Raw genomic sequence first — 16634 nt, 5'->3', positions numbered from 1 at the left:
TGCTTACTCTTTGTTGTGCTTTCGATGAGAAAGCCACAACAGGCTTATATATTTGAATGTTCCAGTTGGTGGAACTGTTTAGGAAGGATCAGGAAGTATGGCCTTGTTGGAGGAGGCATGTCACTAGGGAGTGGGGCTTTGAGATTTTGAAAGCCCAAGACAAGCACAGTCTTCTCTGCCTTTTGTTCATAGATCAGATATAAGTTCTCAGCCTCTGGTCCATCACCATGCCTGCCTGCCTGCCTCCTGCCATGATCCACGAAGGTCGTGGACTAACCCTCTGACGCTGTAAGCACGCTCCCAATTCAATAATTTGTTTTGTAAGTTGCCTTGGTCATGGTGTCTCTTCACAACAACAGAACAGTAAGACATCCATGTATCAAATAGTCAAGCAAATTCCCCAGCAACTTTTGAGAGATTCCTCGATGAGTTTGATAGCTGCACTGCGGAACTGGTTATTCTCTGAACAGCCTGTACTAGGTCCTGATTGGCCAGGCACCTAGTAGTTTCAGTCCGTGATAGGAAAGATGTGAATTTGGGTGGCAAGGAAGAGGTAGAATCCAGAATCCAAATGCAGGACATAGATGTCTTTTCATAACTGGTGTGCTAGTGGGAGGGAAAAATGATAATACCAGTCAAACCGTAGAGGTTCTGGGACAATTATACCAGTGATGGTAATCAGAGGTCTATGAACCTAAATGTGCTTCAAACGGGAAATACTTTTTAAACCAACTGTGAGTTGCATTTGTTTTTTTATTTTTATTTGTTCTTTGGTAATTGCATACATAAATGCAACATGTTTGGATCATATCCACACCCGGCTTCTCCCTTTTAAATCTCCTTGAAAACCCCTACGTGTACACACGTACACACACACACACACACACACACACACACACACACACACACACACACACCCTTCCCAACTTCAAGTCCAATTAGTGTAAGGGTAGAGGGACCCATCCACTGGAGCAAGGACAACCTGCCACAGGTTACACAGGTGAAAAAACTGCCTCTTCCAGCCCAAGCAGCCATCAACGGCCAATAGGTCCTCGGGCATCTGTGGGGTGTCATGAAATCCTTACCTCTCTGTGGTGATTTGAATAGGAATGGTCCCTACAGTCTCTTGTGTCTGAATGCATGGCTCAGAGGGAGTGGCACTATTATGAGGTGTGGCCCTTGTTGGAGTAGGTGTGGCCTTGTTGGAAGAAGTGTGGCATTGTGGGGGTGGGCTTTGAGGTCTACTATACTCAAGCTACACCCAGCTTTCTCCTTCTGCTGCCTTCAGATCAAGATGTAATACATTCAGCTCATTCTCCAGCGCCATGTCTGCCTGTACACTACCAGGCCTCCCACCACGGTAATAATGAGCTAAACATCTAAAACTGCAGGCCAACCCCAATCAAATGTTTCCCTTCATAAGAATTGCTGTGGTCATGCTGTCTCTTCACAGCGATAAAACCTTAACTAAGATACTCTCCATGCTGGCTGGGTCTTGTCCAGATCTTACATTGGCAACCACAGCTGCTGTGAATTCATGGGTACAGTGGCCCTGCCATGTCCAGAAGGCCCTGTTTTGCAACAATCTTCCCCAACTAGAATTGCACAAATACTCGTCAAGCAACATGTATCAAAGGATAAGCATCAGAGTGTCACATGCAGTGACACAGTCTAGAAAGTGATGGTCCAGAAGAGGTGTGATTAAGGTTTTACTGAGCTAGGGAAGTAGCCAGAAATGTTGGTAGGGATAAGAGGAAACAAGATGCACCCAGCAGATAACTTCTCAGGTTGGTAAGACATGAACTAGGAACAAAAACCAAAGCCCAGAGAGTCTCCATCTATAGGTAGTGTAGCCTCCTGTACAAGAACGTTGTGGAAACTTCTATTGGCAGTTCTCCTGCCTATGATCCATTTTTCGTTTTACTGTGGTCTCAAGCCCCAACTACAAAGTCGAAACTGGCCAAGCCAAAATAACTGTCAGAGCATTTTTCATTTGAGGGAGAAACTAGGACTGGACAGGTCAGTAAGGGTCAGATGAACAAAACGGAGACTTCTGCAGGGTCTGAGGCATGAAGGCTCCTGAGGTGCTCCAGAGCTCCACGTGACTCCTTATCGCCTAAACTTTCTGCCCTGGGAACCATACAGTGAGCCTCTCCTCTTCTAGACTAGAAGCTGCAGCATTATCATGTGCCTCTCTGTCTCTCAGATCATAAGGCATAGAACTGTAGCACTGTGGACAGGAAGGAAATGTATGGCGTGGAGCCTTGGAATTGAGCAATAGTGTAGGGATATGGCTAATAGGGTGTAAACAGTTTGTTTTTAAGATCTCACCTTGTCTCAAAAGTTCAATGAACAGTGGCAGCCACGTTGGTTTCAAGTTTTTACATCAGCAAATCAAGAGCAATAATGATAATGCCAACTGAGCAGCCAATGAGAATAATCACTAAGAATAGCGGCGTACTATGGTTGGCCTTACTGTCATTACCCACCACTTAGTGAAACACTGCATCTCAATTTCTTTCTCCAAGACCGAGGGCATAGGATCTCACATCTTAACCACCGAGCCATCTCTCCAGCCCTTTAGGATCTCATCTCACAGTTTGGGTATGAGGATAAAATTAGATAGTGGAAGTAAAAAAAAAAATATGTCAGATGGAAAATGCAATCCAAATGTTTGTGTGTGCTGTTATCTTTGCATATGGTGGGCACTGAAATCAATGACTGTTAAAATATGGAAATAAAACAACCATGGAGATGTTGGACCAGACCCCCTTAAGACTTACCATCTTGAGATCTTACACAGGAAAGTTATTTGTAAATGTGAATGCCAGACAAGTGTTCTTTGTTAGCTATGCATGGGCCCTGGAGATCAGCACTGCCATGTGGTAAGATCAAGTGAATGGTGGACTCTGCCAAGCATGGCTCTGAGGCCGTCCCTCACATGTGCCTGAGAAATTATTCCCCCAAAGTCTTCTGTACTGTTCTGTGCCCTAGCCCCTCTCTTGGCCATTTCCCTAAAGACCCTTGCCCTACTTCCAATGGCCTCCATGTTGCCTCGTCCCAGTTGGCATGGAAATAGAGAGTGTGGCACATTCCATGTTCTGGCTTTTCCCCAACAGGGTACTTCTGTTCGACTGCCCCAGATCTCCAGGAAGGTCAGGAAGGAATGTGCTTACTAGCCAATGCTGGGGTAGAACAAAGCCAGCATGTCCATCATCTAATAGAGCTTAGTCCTCCCATCATCACCCAGAGACAGACACAGAGCAGGCCCCCAGGAAGAGCCTGCACCTTCCTAAGAACTGGGAGACTTGCCAGAAAAGCACTTGTGATGTGGGTTTGCCTGCAAAGCCTCGGTGACCAGCACCCAGATCTTGGAAAACTAAGCCAACATTTGGCAAATGAAAGAGAAAAAAAAAGTGTGTCTTTGAAAGAACTTGGCTGTACCTAGCTTTAAAATGACTCGTTTAAAGTCAAATTGTAAAGATTTGTAATGAGCCAAGGCAAAAACAGTAATAAACTGAAAAATCATTCCTTCTCTAGATCTCAAATGAACAGAAAACTGCGTGTGTGTATGTGCATATTCATGTGCACATGTGTAAGCATGTATAGAAGGCAGAGGTTGATGTCACATGTTTTCCCTTGTCAATCTCCACCTTGTACTTTGAGACAGAGTCTCTCACTGGACTTTGAGCTCACCAAGTTAGTCAGCAAGCCCAGGAGATTGCCCATCTCTGCCATCCAGTACTGGGATTACAGGTACACTCCTGCACCTAGTTTTTCATTCGGGTGCTGGGAAGCTGACCTCAGGACCTCATCTCTGTGTAGTAAACACTTTACCAACTGACACATGTCTCCAAATCCTAGGAAAGAATCAAATTGTGAGCAAGACACCTGACCTCTGTGAGGTTTCCCACTGGTATAATAAGGATAAAAAGTACTAGCCGGGTACGTATTTTTGTAAGATGACGTACGTGGGAAGCTTGACCACGAGTTAGCATAGAAGCTTCATGCAGTTCAGAGTAGACTTTGGTTCCCTTTTCCTTAGCTGTGAGGCTGCTTCAAGTAGCTGCTACCAACACTCCAAACACCCTAGAACTATGAGCACATCACCGTTCACAGCACACCCCAGAGCCAACGCTTCCAAGCCCCCTTCTACTTATGCCTCAGTCTGGTTTACAAAGTGATGCTTTTAGAGACCGGCAAATCTGTGGTGATTTTCCACTCACCATCTGCAGCACTGTGGTCTCTGTTGTTCAAGATTCACATACTTCCTAAAATGGAATCCTTGAGTCTTGGGGTTTTTTTGTTTGTTTGTTTGTTTGTTTGTTGTTTTTGTTTTTGTTTTGTTTTGTTTTGTTTTTGTTTTCTTTTTGTTTTTGTTTTTGTTTTTGTTTTTTGTTTTTTTGGTTTTTTGTTTTTTTTGGTACGTAGGATTACAGCTCTTAACTTAAATGAATCTCCCACTCAGTCATCCATTCAACAGGTCCTTACTGGGTGCCCTCTAAATGCCAGGGACTACACCAGGAACTGGAGACAGCACAGTGATAGGAGCCAGAGGTATTGTTTATTCATTACTCATTCATTATTCATTGCAAGCATTACTTCTTTGCATAATCCATTACATACATTATCCACAAGGCAATACTCCCTTGTAGGGAAGAGGAATTTGGTTCTAGTATGATGAAAGCCTTTACTCTTTTTATGTATACAAGTCATGGAAATGCATACAGTATATACATGTATGTACACATAAGCATATAGGTATAGAATTGAATTGGTTTTCTATCATCAGCAGCAGCAGCAGCTACCGCTAACTTAGTAGATTAAAATAGAATTTATCTTACAGTTCAGTGAGTCAAACACCTGATATGGGTCTCATTGCACCGAAACCAGGGTGTCCTGTAGAGGCTGAATTCCTTCTGCAGGCCCCTGGGAAAACTGTCTTTTTGCCTTTTCCAGCTCTTCACAGCCTCCCACATTCCTTACCTCATGCCCTCTTCCTCCATCATCAAATCTACCAAGCACAGGCAAGCCCTCGTTTACTAACCTAAGACAGACACTCATCCCTCAATCCTTGACTTGTGAGACCTGATTACTATGGATTCATCCCACCCAAGCAGTCCAGGGCCACCTCATCTCACGTCAGTGAGTTAGCTTACCTAACTCTACGTACAGCCTTCACCTCCTGTCACGTGAAGGAGCGCTGATGGTCCTCTAGGGGATTGCCAGGCTTGTTCTCTGGGATGGAAAAAGAGTTAAATGTCCAAGAAACAGAAGAGTATGGTGCAGGGAAAGAGACAGCTCTTTGCAGAACAGGAGGGGACCTAAGTGGGATCCCCCTAAAGGGATTCTAGGTGGATGCTTTTGTAGAGTCCCTGTGTCCTTCCTTTTCCCATATTGGACAGGAAAGTCTCTCCACAAATACACACACACACACACACACACACACACACACACACACACACACATCACTGACTCTGGGAAGGGAAAAAGTAAGGAAGCATCAACCCTGAAGAGGTGTGTGTTGGCCTCTAATGACTACAGGGAACTAACTACCTGACAGGGATACTTAAGAAGAAAATGAGGCTTGTTTGCATCACAACCTTGGAGCTTCAGACCTAGAGGGTCCTGTGGGCTTTGTTTGTGGAGAGGCTTTCATGGCAAATGACAAGGCGAAAACTCCTTGGGAGCAAACGGCCCCACCATGAAACAGAAGCAATGGGAGAAATGGGGGGGGGACAATGGGGTTGACTAGAATTTCAAAATCCCTTTTGAGGGTACTCATTCAGTGACCTAACCACCTACCACTAGGAACCATTTCTTAAAGGTCCATACCACCACCGCTGCTGCCGCCACCACCACCACCACCACCACCACCACCACCACCATCCCAGTAATACCAACCTAGGGACCAAGCCTTCAGTGGACAATATCTATATTCAAATCATAGCAGAGGGAAAGATGACATCAAAATAAATGCCATAGAGACACTAATGTCTGCCTACCTCTCTCACATCTCAGCCTTATATTTGCTGGCCATGTGGTCATGGGGAAATTACCAAAGCCCCCAAGGAGGGCTAATAAGAAAATGTTCTTCCTCTATTTTTTGTGAGAACAGAAATGGTTAACATATTAACACATCTCAGAAGTTTCCCACATGCGGTAAGTGCTAGCTACAGGTTTCCAATGTCACTAGTGAGGACGAGATTGTTGCAGTAATCATAGAACAGATGGTGAGTTGATATAAACGGTGAGATAGGAGAAGAGTGTTCTTGCAGTGTTGTGAGCACAGGAAACAAAGGATCCACTACCCTAAAGTGAGTTCTCTAAGGATCTGAGCTCCAAACTGAGACTCATAGGGTGGGCTGGAATTTATTAGGAAGGGGACCTTATACATAAGTAGAGAGAAGGTCAGGAGGGTATCCTTAGAAGCTGCATGGTGCAGACCATGTAACATTCAGAGTGGCTGCCCTGCAGAGTGCAGCAGGACAGGCTGGGTGCCAGAGCGGACTGGAGTACTATATGGACCAGATCACAAGGCTTGCTGCCATGCTAGGATTCCACCTTCCTTCTCAGAGCAAAAACTGAAGCTACCTATGAAGCCAGATCCAGGATACGTTGTGAAACTGTCAGGGTATTTGCCGAAAAGCAAGAGAAGATGCAAAGAGACTATTGAACAGGAAGTGGATAAGGTGACAGGAATGGAGATGAGAGAGACCCAAAAGATGCTTTAAAGGCAAAACCACAGGACTGACTGAGTGCAGCAGAAAGGATGGGGTTGTAGGTACACGGCTGTTTCCAGTGCCCAGTCCATCAATGCCTAAAGCCATCCCTCCCATATTGGAGCACTCCCTGCCCTTCAAGAAGGTTGAGAAACATCTGATCTGTCCTGACCAGATGTGTGGTAACTTCTGCATCTCTCTTAGCACCATTCTGTGCCCAGGAATAAAATAAACTTTAAATTGAAAGCAGCTTTCCCAAAAAGTGATGCTGGCCACAGTTCCCCTTCTCGGGCCTCTGTTTACTGTAGAGTGTTTTAAGCATGACATTTTAATTTTGATTTTTTTTAAAATATGTATTTTGTAAGAAATAAACAGAGATGACTTAACTGGAAATTAAACTGGGGTCTCCTGGCTCTTGGCCCACCTTCTCTACCCCGGGACCAACTGTCTGGTGAAACACAGATCCATCTACTCAGAACGCAGCATGACCAATGTGTGCTGTGTTTATACTCGTCTTAAAAATGTGTGTACCTCTTAGCCAGAGGGCTTGGGGGCCAGAGCATTTATCCACTTGACCTTCTACTCTAAAGACAGCAAATTTGATTCCTGGTATAATAAAACTGAATTAGTGCTACACATGTTTCCAAAGGTTCTCTGAACTTATTCACACAATCTCCAGAGTCTCCATGCTTCCCTTTGGCCTGGCAGGGCCACAGTTTACAAACCCGTAGGTCTGGGATCCTTAGACCATGTGTCAATGTAGTGGTTGAGCAAAGAATGTGAATAGTGACAACTAGCAGAAATTAGAGTTTAAAAAGAAATAAATACGGGTTAAGATAGAAGAGGGAAGGAGGAGTGGCGTCCCTGTTATTGATAATTATTTTAAAAAATAAGATCAAAAAGTTGTTTTTTCTTCAGTTCAGTGCCGAGAAAATAGATCAATTTACTAACCATGTTCAGAAAGCCTAATATTGCCACACAATGGGAGTCAAAGATACCTGAGCTGCTACATCCACCCTGGGGTAGTTTACCAATGAGGCTGACACCGGTTCCTAACAGGTGCACAACGAAATGTCATTAACTGACAGTGTATAAATATATCCAAATCATAAAGGCAACACGTCCCTCAGGAGCCAAGAAAGATTTCCTTAAATAAAAATAAAAATAAAATGAAAAAATAAAAAATAAAAAACTGTGCTTGAGCAATGACGATAAAAGACTGCCAATAAACTCATTTGTCGGATAGCTAAAAAATCATCTCTGGGCTGGGGCATTATTATTATTATGGGGACAATTGCCACACTTTCTACCTTCATTAGAAAGCTTGGTTAGGTTATCTCTGCTGACGATTCCCAGAAGTCCTTCCCTCCTAAGTTTGAGGAGAGTGTGTATGATTTAGGATTGGGCAGCCAGATATTGCATTAACAACAGGAGCTAAAGTAGGAAGGGTAGAGACCATACCACTGCTGGGATTTTAAGTAGCCATCAAAAGTCTAGTCTCAGAGAGGCTGGTAACAGAGAAGCTAGAAGCAGCCGGGGCCCCTGGGTGAAGGCTGGACAAAGCAAGCTGCAGTGGGGAGTCACGGCAACCACAATCCCAACCCACCAGATTTGAGAAGTCATTGTGTGTAGCATCCAGTCTCTGTTCTAATTCTTCTGCCTCCGTGGCACCTCTGTAACCAGCCGACATCTTTTTATAAGTTTATTTTCTGCTCCAATCAACAGGGTTTCAAATGTCTGTGACCTCTGATGTAAGGAATGATATAAGCAAAATCTCAGGGATGAAGAGCACAGTTTGGTCATGTAGGTGAGCAAATGGGACAGGAACATGGGTCCATATTGTAAAAGGACATATGGGTAAATAAAAAGGATGGAGATGTATGTAGTCACAGTGCAGTTAGGGCATGAAGCTAGGACACTTGGAACTCTTCCTAAAGATAGTGAATACCGTGGACAGTACTGAGCCCAGAGGTGACACTGGACATATTCATATTATAAGCTGACAGAACCCCAGTGGAAAGCAGACAGACAACGAGGTTCTTTAAAAAAAAAAAAAAAAAGTGGTAAAGGTAACTGTAGGAAAACCCTGCTACTTAAGGTCGCCCTCCACCAGGTCCGGAGAGCTCCTTTGAGCTTGGTCCAAAATGGAGGACTCCCTTTACCAGCAGGGCTTCCCCTTCTCTGACCTTGTCTGGAGATCCACATCCTCTACCTCAGGAAGGTCAAGTAGTCCTTGGCAAACCTACAAGTTCAAGTTCCTCTTTCCTGATAAGATCTTAGGATTCCTGGAATGCCACTCCATACAAAGAAGGCATTCCCAGTTCTTTACACGCCAGCCAACGATCCACATTCACCCTGAAAAACTCCTTCCCACTCTTCAAGGTCCATATATAACCCTTGGTCATCCAGACTATAGTATATGCACTCCAGCTGTTTCACTGGAGATCACTTAAAAGAATATTTCATTGAATATCCACTAAGAGCACTGTAACACTAAAACACCAAAATCCTCAGAGAAGGCCCTCACCCTTACACACACACACACACACACACACACACACACACACACACACACACACACACACACAGCCAGACTGGGATCCCAGATGTTTTCCTATCATAAATACGAGAAGATTTGATTTCTTGAGCCCATGTAGTAAAATATTTTTTCTCATCAGATAAACGTCTCTTGAGCAACACTCCATCCCTCCAGCAAACCAGTATCTGAAAGAGTGGCCATCAAAACACACAACACAGGACCAGCTGTTTAAGTATGTATGCAGCTATGGGTGAACGCGGAAGACGGCCATCACTAGAAACACAGAAAAATGATATTTTTGCAGCATCTCTGCATGCAGGGGTAAACACATGCGATGTGGTCCTGAGAGAATTTGCCTTTGCAATGCATGAGCTTTCTCGGCTTTAAGAAAACCATTTGAGTTACGGTGATTATAGTTTTGTTTGAAATTTTTAACAGCCCCTGCAACTTTGTTAAAGAATGGTTTCCTTGACAACTCTGGGAGGAAAATATGGCTGGCATTATCTTCCACTGCAAATGGGCTTTTCTACCCTCGGGCCGGTGTCACCCAAGGAACTAAGCTGACATACTTTGGTGTCTTCTACTTGAACACTTGAATGTCTTCCCAAGTAGGTTGCAGGTTCCGAAAAAGGCTCAAGTCAATTTCTCCAAACTAGCATTTCTGCCTGAATGTCCTAACTCAACTGCCGGGCTACCATTGGAGGAGTTAGAGAAAGGACTGAAGGAGCTGAAGGAGCTTGCAACCCCATAAGAACAAAAATGCCAACCAACCAGGACTCCCAAGGACTAAACCACCATCCAAAGTCTACACGTGGACAGACCCATGGCTCCAACCACATATGTAGCAGAGGATGCCCTTGGCACCAATGGGAGGAAAAGCCCTTGGTCCTGCCAAGGCTGGACCACCCCCGCAGTGTAGGGGAATGTTGGGGGGCAGGAAGGGAGGTGGTTGGGGAGAGGAACACCCTTATAGAAGAAGGGGAGGGGTGGGATAGAGGGTTTATGTCTGGGGAAACAGGGAAAGGGAATAACATTTGGAATGTAAATTAAAAAACATCCAATAAAAAAAAGACTGAAGAATGTCCGTTGCAACCCCTCCGCCACATATAAGTTCCCCAGATGTCCGAGACTGTCATATGTATTTGACCCAGAGAATAGTATCAGTAAAGATAAGATACTCAGGAAACTCTCTACTCTCAGCTACTTTTCCTGTTTTTCAAACTGAGACATATTGGCAAGCTTCTGAACGGCGGTAGACACAATCAACCGCAAACCTCAAGCCACCCACGCGATCTGAGTTAACCATTAGGACACAAGGGAAAAATCAAGTTGATCTTGACATGGCGGGAATAAGGATTTGCGACTGTGTTTCTCGAATTTCTGGTTGACTTCTTACCATTGCTGCGTGAGCCAGCATACTTGTGGATATCTGAAAACAGCTCTCGGCAGTCAGTTCTCTTCCTTCCACAGCGGTGAGAGCTTTTTACCAGCTGATCATCTCTCTGGCCCATGTCTCTTGCCCCTTTTGCTCAGTGAGCATGCCCTTGGGGGTATTTTCTCACTTGGCCCTGAGTCCTGTAGGAATATCCCCTGGGTTTAAAGAAGAATAGTTGTTTTCATATAAAAAAAGATATTTTATAGTAATCGCATACTCCATCAGGAGCAGGACTGAATTCTAACAACTAAAGGATTTTTACTACCATCTTCCCCAACAAAAACAAACTTTCTTTTAAAATCCACTCTCCTGAAGCTTTGATCCTTTCAGTTTTGTTCAAGTTGTAAAAACCTCAGAGAGAACAACCCACCCTGGCCAATGCAATTTTTGAGTTTGTTGGTTTGTTTATCTCCTGTTTCTAGTAGATTCCCCCAAGCCCAGGACTCTGTAAAGTGGCCCAGACAGCTGAGCACTTCAGACAGCTCAGCTCCACGGGAAGCAAGCTCGACATGACTGCAGATGTTCAAAGTGAACTTATTAGCTGTTCTGCCAGCCCTCAGAGCCAGGGATGTTCAGCAAGAAAGACTCTGCCCACCTCACCTTTGCCATGATGTATCAGTCATCAGATGGGAGGAGCTACTTCGAGTGGACTTTGGGGACTGGAAGAAGGCTTAGTCAATGAGAGCTTTGTAGAAGCACCTTGGCCTGAGTTCAGATCTCCAGCACCCATAGCACTCACTCTGGACAGAAGGAGATCTAGGGGCCAGTTGACCAGCCAGCAACCCAATAGCAGCAAGCTGCAGATTCAGAGACAAACGCTGCTGATGATGAAAATAGTAATAAGGTGGCGAGCAATTGAAGACACCCAACATCCACCTTTGGCCTCCACGCTCACACACCCAGATGTGTGCTTATCCCTTTACACACCTGTGCACACACATCAGCACATACGCACAAAAGAAAGGTAGAAAGACGTAGAGAACGTTCATGGTCCCTATCACTTTCTTGTCCTTTCTCTTTACGAACATGGCTTTACTGGCTGACAGGGACACATTGCCCCTCCCCACCCTTCCCCATTGACTCCCAATGTGGAAGGTGAACCATTTTCCCAGCCCCCTGCAGCCCCACAAGTCCAATTCCACGAGAAATAAATCTCACTACTACCACTGCCATTGATTTTTATCTCAAACGAGAAAATGGATTCAATTTTAGAAACCTGTTTTCTAAACTCTAGCAACTAAGACAGGAAGGGGCCAGGGGGCGGGGGAGAGGACGGCAGTGTGTTTGCACACCAGCTGGCAAAGTCTCTTCCTCACCACCGACCTTTCCATGGAAATTCTGGCTGCATTGGCCTTGGCAAGGCTGGGGACTATTTTTGGATGCCTAAAAACCTCAAGGGAGTGACTTTTTACTTTTATTCATGTACAGGGTCCCTACCTTTATTTATTAAAGAAACAAAAACATGTCTCCTGCTTAACTTCAACCAGCTTTCATGTCAAGTAAAACAAAACTTGTTGGCTGGTCCAATCGGCCATGGGCCAAGAAGGAAAGGGAGCCCCTCCGATTGCAGGTCTGAAGCTTATGTGACCTGGGTATTAATCACCCCTCATGAAAGAGAAGGAGCCACGGACTTTGGAGGCTCTTGTCCCAGAGGAACAACTCTGGGAGAGGTTTTGAGCCTGGGAGAAAAAAAGAATCTAGGAAAAACTCCAGCAAATTTCGAATGTGACTTTTGAAACATTTCAGGTAAGAAGAAAGAGAAGAGGACTCTCTGCATTATTACTTTCCACACCAAAACTGTGGCTCTGACATCGCCCCAAACCAGTGGAGAGGATCACAGGGCAAGAATCAACCCCCAGCTCTGGCTTCACCCCCCAGAGGGTAAGTGTTCATTTTAACAAGTTGTGAAGGGCAGACAGCCAACCGCTCAGCCTCCAAGAGACAAATTGATTCAAGGTTTTCTCCTTGGGACCACAGCCAGGATGCCTGCAACCACAGCAGCTAGAGGGGTGCTATTGTGCTGTCAGTGGAGAGTCAAACTCCCCTAGCTAGGCCTGGTGACCTACTAGGTGGCTACAGATGGGGACAAGGAACCAAAATGGAAGCTAAATTTGAGGCTAAACCAAGCCCAGAGATAATCCAGAAAGAACTCACCTGAGGACACCCAAAGGCCAAATGTCAAGACCGGTTCATTTTCCAATGCTATAAGCAAGCATCGTAGACTAGATAATTTACTCAAAAAGCAGAGGTTTGTTTAACTTATAGTTCTGGAGACTGGGAAGTTCAAAGGCATAGTGTTAGCTCCTGGCAAGGGCCTTTTTGACGTCAGAAGGCACCATGTGGCAAGACACAGCAAGTCTTTTAGTTGGAGTTTCCCCTCCTTGTCCTATTAAGCCATTAATTCCGCCCCAGAGGGAGGTATTCAGCCTCATACAATTTAGATCCCCCCTGTAGTAGTTTGAATGAAAATGTCCTTCGCGGCTCAGGTACCTGAACACTTAGTCCCCAGTTAGTGGCACTGTTTGCGAAAGTCACAGAAACTTTAGGATGGGGAGCACATTGGTGGAGAAAGGATATCACTGGGGTTGGGATTTACAATTTTATAGCTCGGTATGCCCTGTACTTTCTCCTTCCTGTGTGCAATTGTGACGTGACCTGTTCCAGCTGCTATGCCTCCCCTGCTACTGTTGGACTCTCCCTCTGGAACCAAAACCCATGTAAGCTCTTTCTCCTGTACATTGTTTGTGCTCATGATATTTTATCAGAGCAACAGAAAAAGTAATTCATACACTTCCCAAAGACCTCATCTCAAATAAGACTTTTAGGTGTTAAGTCACCAACACGGAAACTCCAGGACCCATTATCTAAGCTCATCATCCAATAAGCCTCTTCACCAACCCCATTACAGTTCTAGCTCGGATTTTTACTGTATCCTAGCGTGTTGGGCAGTGATTACAAATAGCTCATTCACGTAGGGCAAGTCACGTTTGCTTCCTTGGAGCTTACTTAGTTTTATGCTCTTAAATACCTGTGTGGCAGACTATGCTATCTGCTTACCATGAATTCATTCTTCATGGTCACACAGTTTATGTTCCTTGTCCCCAGGCATAGCCATGAGTCTGTCATTCCTAGCTAAGAGAATACAAGCAGAAGTGACATGTCATTTTCAGGCCAGAAGTAGTTGGGTATCCTTTTTCTATTCCTATCAGCTGTCTATGAGTCATAAAGGAGACCTAGATGTCTACTTATGGAAGGTGGTAAAGCCAAAAAAACCCATCCCAGGATCATCCTGTTTAAAGCAGCTACCTACAAGTCCAAAGTCATGGATTATTTCAGGAATAATAAAAAGGCATTGGCTAACTTAAGCCCTTCATGTTTTAGGAGGACTATTTGTTACCATATACGATCCTGACTAAAACAAGCTAATAAGAAAATTTGCTCTCCCTAATTCAAAAGATGGTTGGAAGAGGTAATTCATGTGCAACTCTGAGAAATGTATCACATTATTTACTTTAAAGCAGAAATACCATACAGCACTAGCTAACCTTTGGTGAAGTGAAATATACATAAATGTCATATGTTCTCACTTATATATGGAAGCTAAAAATCCGGTTTTCCTGATGTGGAAGGTAGAGTAGTTGCCTTAGAGGATAATAAGAGTAGAGAGAAGGAGCGAATGGTGGGATGTAAAACAATAGCTACTGGCTACTGTCTTAGCTGCTTTTCCTGTTGGTGTGATTAAAATGTTCTGACAGAAGCAACTTCTGAGAGAAAGGGTTTGTTTTGAGTCATATTTATAGTCCATCGTGAAAGGAAAATCACAGCAGTAAGAGCTCCAGGTCATGCTGCTTCTGTTGACATAAAGCAAAAAACAATGAAAGCTTCTGTTCAGTTCACTTTGTCCTTTTCATACAGTCAAGTATCTCAGTCTAAGGAATGGTGCCGCCCACAGTGGGTGAGTCTTACCACTTCAGTTAACTTAATCAAATCAGTCTCCACAAGCTTGCCCAAAGGCCCATCTCCCAAGGGATTCTAGATCTCATCAAGTTGACAATTCAAATGAATCATCACAGGTACAAAAATCAGTTATATTGGATAAATAAATATTATCCATCTGTAGCATACAACTGGCAACTTACTACATATTATAGAAAGTACTGATTATGATATGAAGTTCAAATTTTTCCCCACAGAAAAGAATGTTAAGTAGCTAAGAGTAGTGAATGCCAATTACCCTAATTTGATTATTACATAGCACATAACACGTAATAAACATGTGCAATTATTGTGTCAACTAAAAGTTGATCTAATATGTGCAGAAGACGGATACATTAATAGTACTTATAAATTAATAGTACTTAATCTAAGAATCATTGTATGCTTTGTAATGATTATTTTATTTAATAAATATAACATTTCAAAGCATATAGTTATATGATCCCAATTCACCAGATGACAAAACCACTAAGATATATAATTCATTCAAAATTACATCATTAGGAAGAGGTCTAATATGTTAGACCAGAACCATCATTCTGAACCAGCAAGCTGGAAAGAAAGCGCAACCTCGGGTAAATGAATAATTGGGACTTGTAATTAATTTCGTGAAGCATTTAAAAGCTTTAAGATGGATGAAGCAAAGAAGTGCAGGCCAACAGGAACGGAATGTAGATCTCTCCTGAGAGACACAGCCAGAATACAGCAAACACATAGGCAAATGCCAGCAGCAAACCACTGAACTGAGAATGGGACCCCTGTTGAAGGAATCAGAGAAAGAACTGGAAGAGCTTGAAGGGGCTCGAGACCCCATATGAACAACAATGCCAAGCAACTAGAGCTTCCAGGGACTAAGCCCCTACCCAAAGACTATACATGGACTGACCCTGGGCTCCAACCTCATAGGTAGCAATGGATATCCTAGTAAGAGCACCAGTGGAAGGGGAAGCCCTGGGTCCTGCTAAGACTGAACCCCCAGTGAACGTGATTGTTGGGGGAGGGGTGGTAATGGGGGAGGGTGGGGAGGGAACACCCTGTAGAAGGGCTAGGGGATGTTGGCCTGGAAACCGGAAAGGAATAACACTCGAAATGTAAATAAAAAATACTCAAGTTAATAAAGAAAAAAAAGGAAGAAAAAAAAAGAAGAAATGGGGCTGTTTTATGCCTTAGAAATCTGAGACCCCAGAAATTTGAATTTTCAAGGATGCTCACTTTCTTCCCTCACACTTTATTTCCAACTGCTATGTAACTTCCTGTATTGCCTTTTCTGGAAAAAAAAAAAAAAAAAAAAACAACAGCACTCCACTTAAACCATCTAATTCGAAAGCCTCCTTAGCCCACCGCTTGTCTTTGTGCTGGCACAGGTTTTGCAGTTGGTTTCACACATACGCTTGCAGCTTTATCTCTACTGGTGGGAGTTCCGCTGAGGACTGCGTCTCATGGACCAGACTCAACCGCCACCTCAGTTGCTGGCCTCAGCTTGGAGGTGGATTTGACATTCCGTAAGTGCTTTCCTAAATCTCAGCCCAGAACCTCTTTTGTCATCTTAAATGCACTTAATGCAAGCTAAGAGACAAAGAAATGCTGTTTAATGAGCGGAGGGGGGCCAAGACACCTCCCAGGTATTATTCACTCACTTAAGAAGTCATAAGGTGGTATGACTTCCTGCTTCACCATAGGACAGAATCCCAAAGTACAGTTACTGAAGCCTACTAACAAGACCACCGAAGGTAAAAAGGCCATTATAAAGTTTAAGAGCTATTGAGTGTTATGAGTTTTTATAGTGGGGCGGCTCAGAGTTATTTAGCACATGTTTCCATCCTCTCAATGTATGAGGAAAATTCACAGTGGCCAACATCTCCCGAAACCACATTTCCACCTGTGTGGAATAAGCATATAGAATAAGCTCACAATTTTGGATCCTGTTCATCTGGAATTCATG

Source organism: Rattus rattus, chromosome 1 (assembly GCF_011064425.1).
Source record: "Rattus rattus isolate New Zealand chromosome 1, Rrattus_CSIRO_v1, whole genome shotgun sequence".
Classification (NCBI taxonomy): domain Eukaryota; kingdom Metazoa; phylum Chordata; class Mammalia; order Rodentia; family Muridae; genus Rattus; species Rattus rattus.
Note: the sequence above shows the minus strand (reverse complement) of the source record.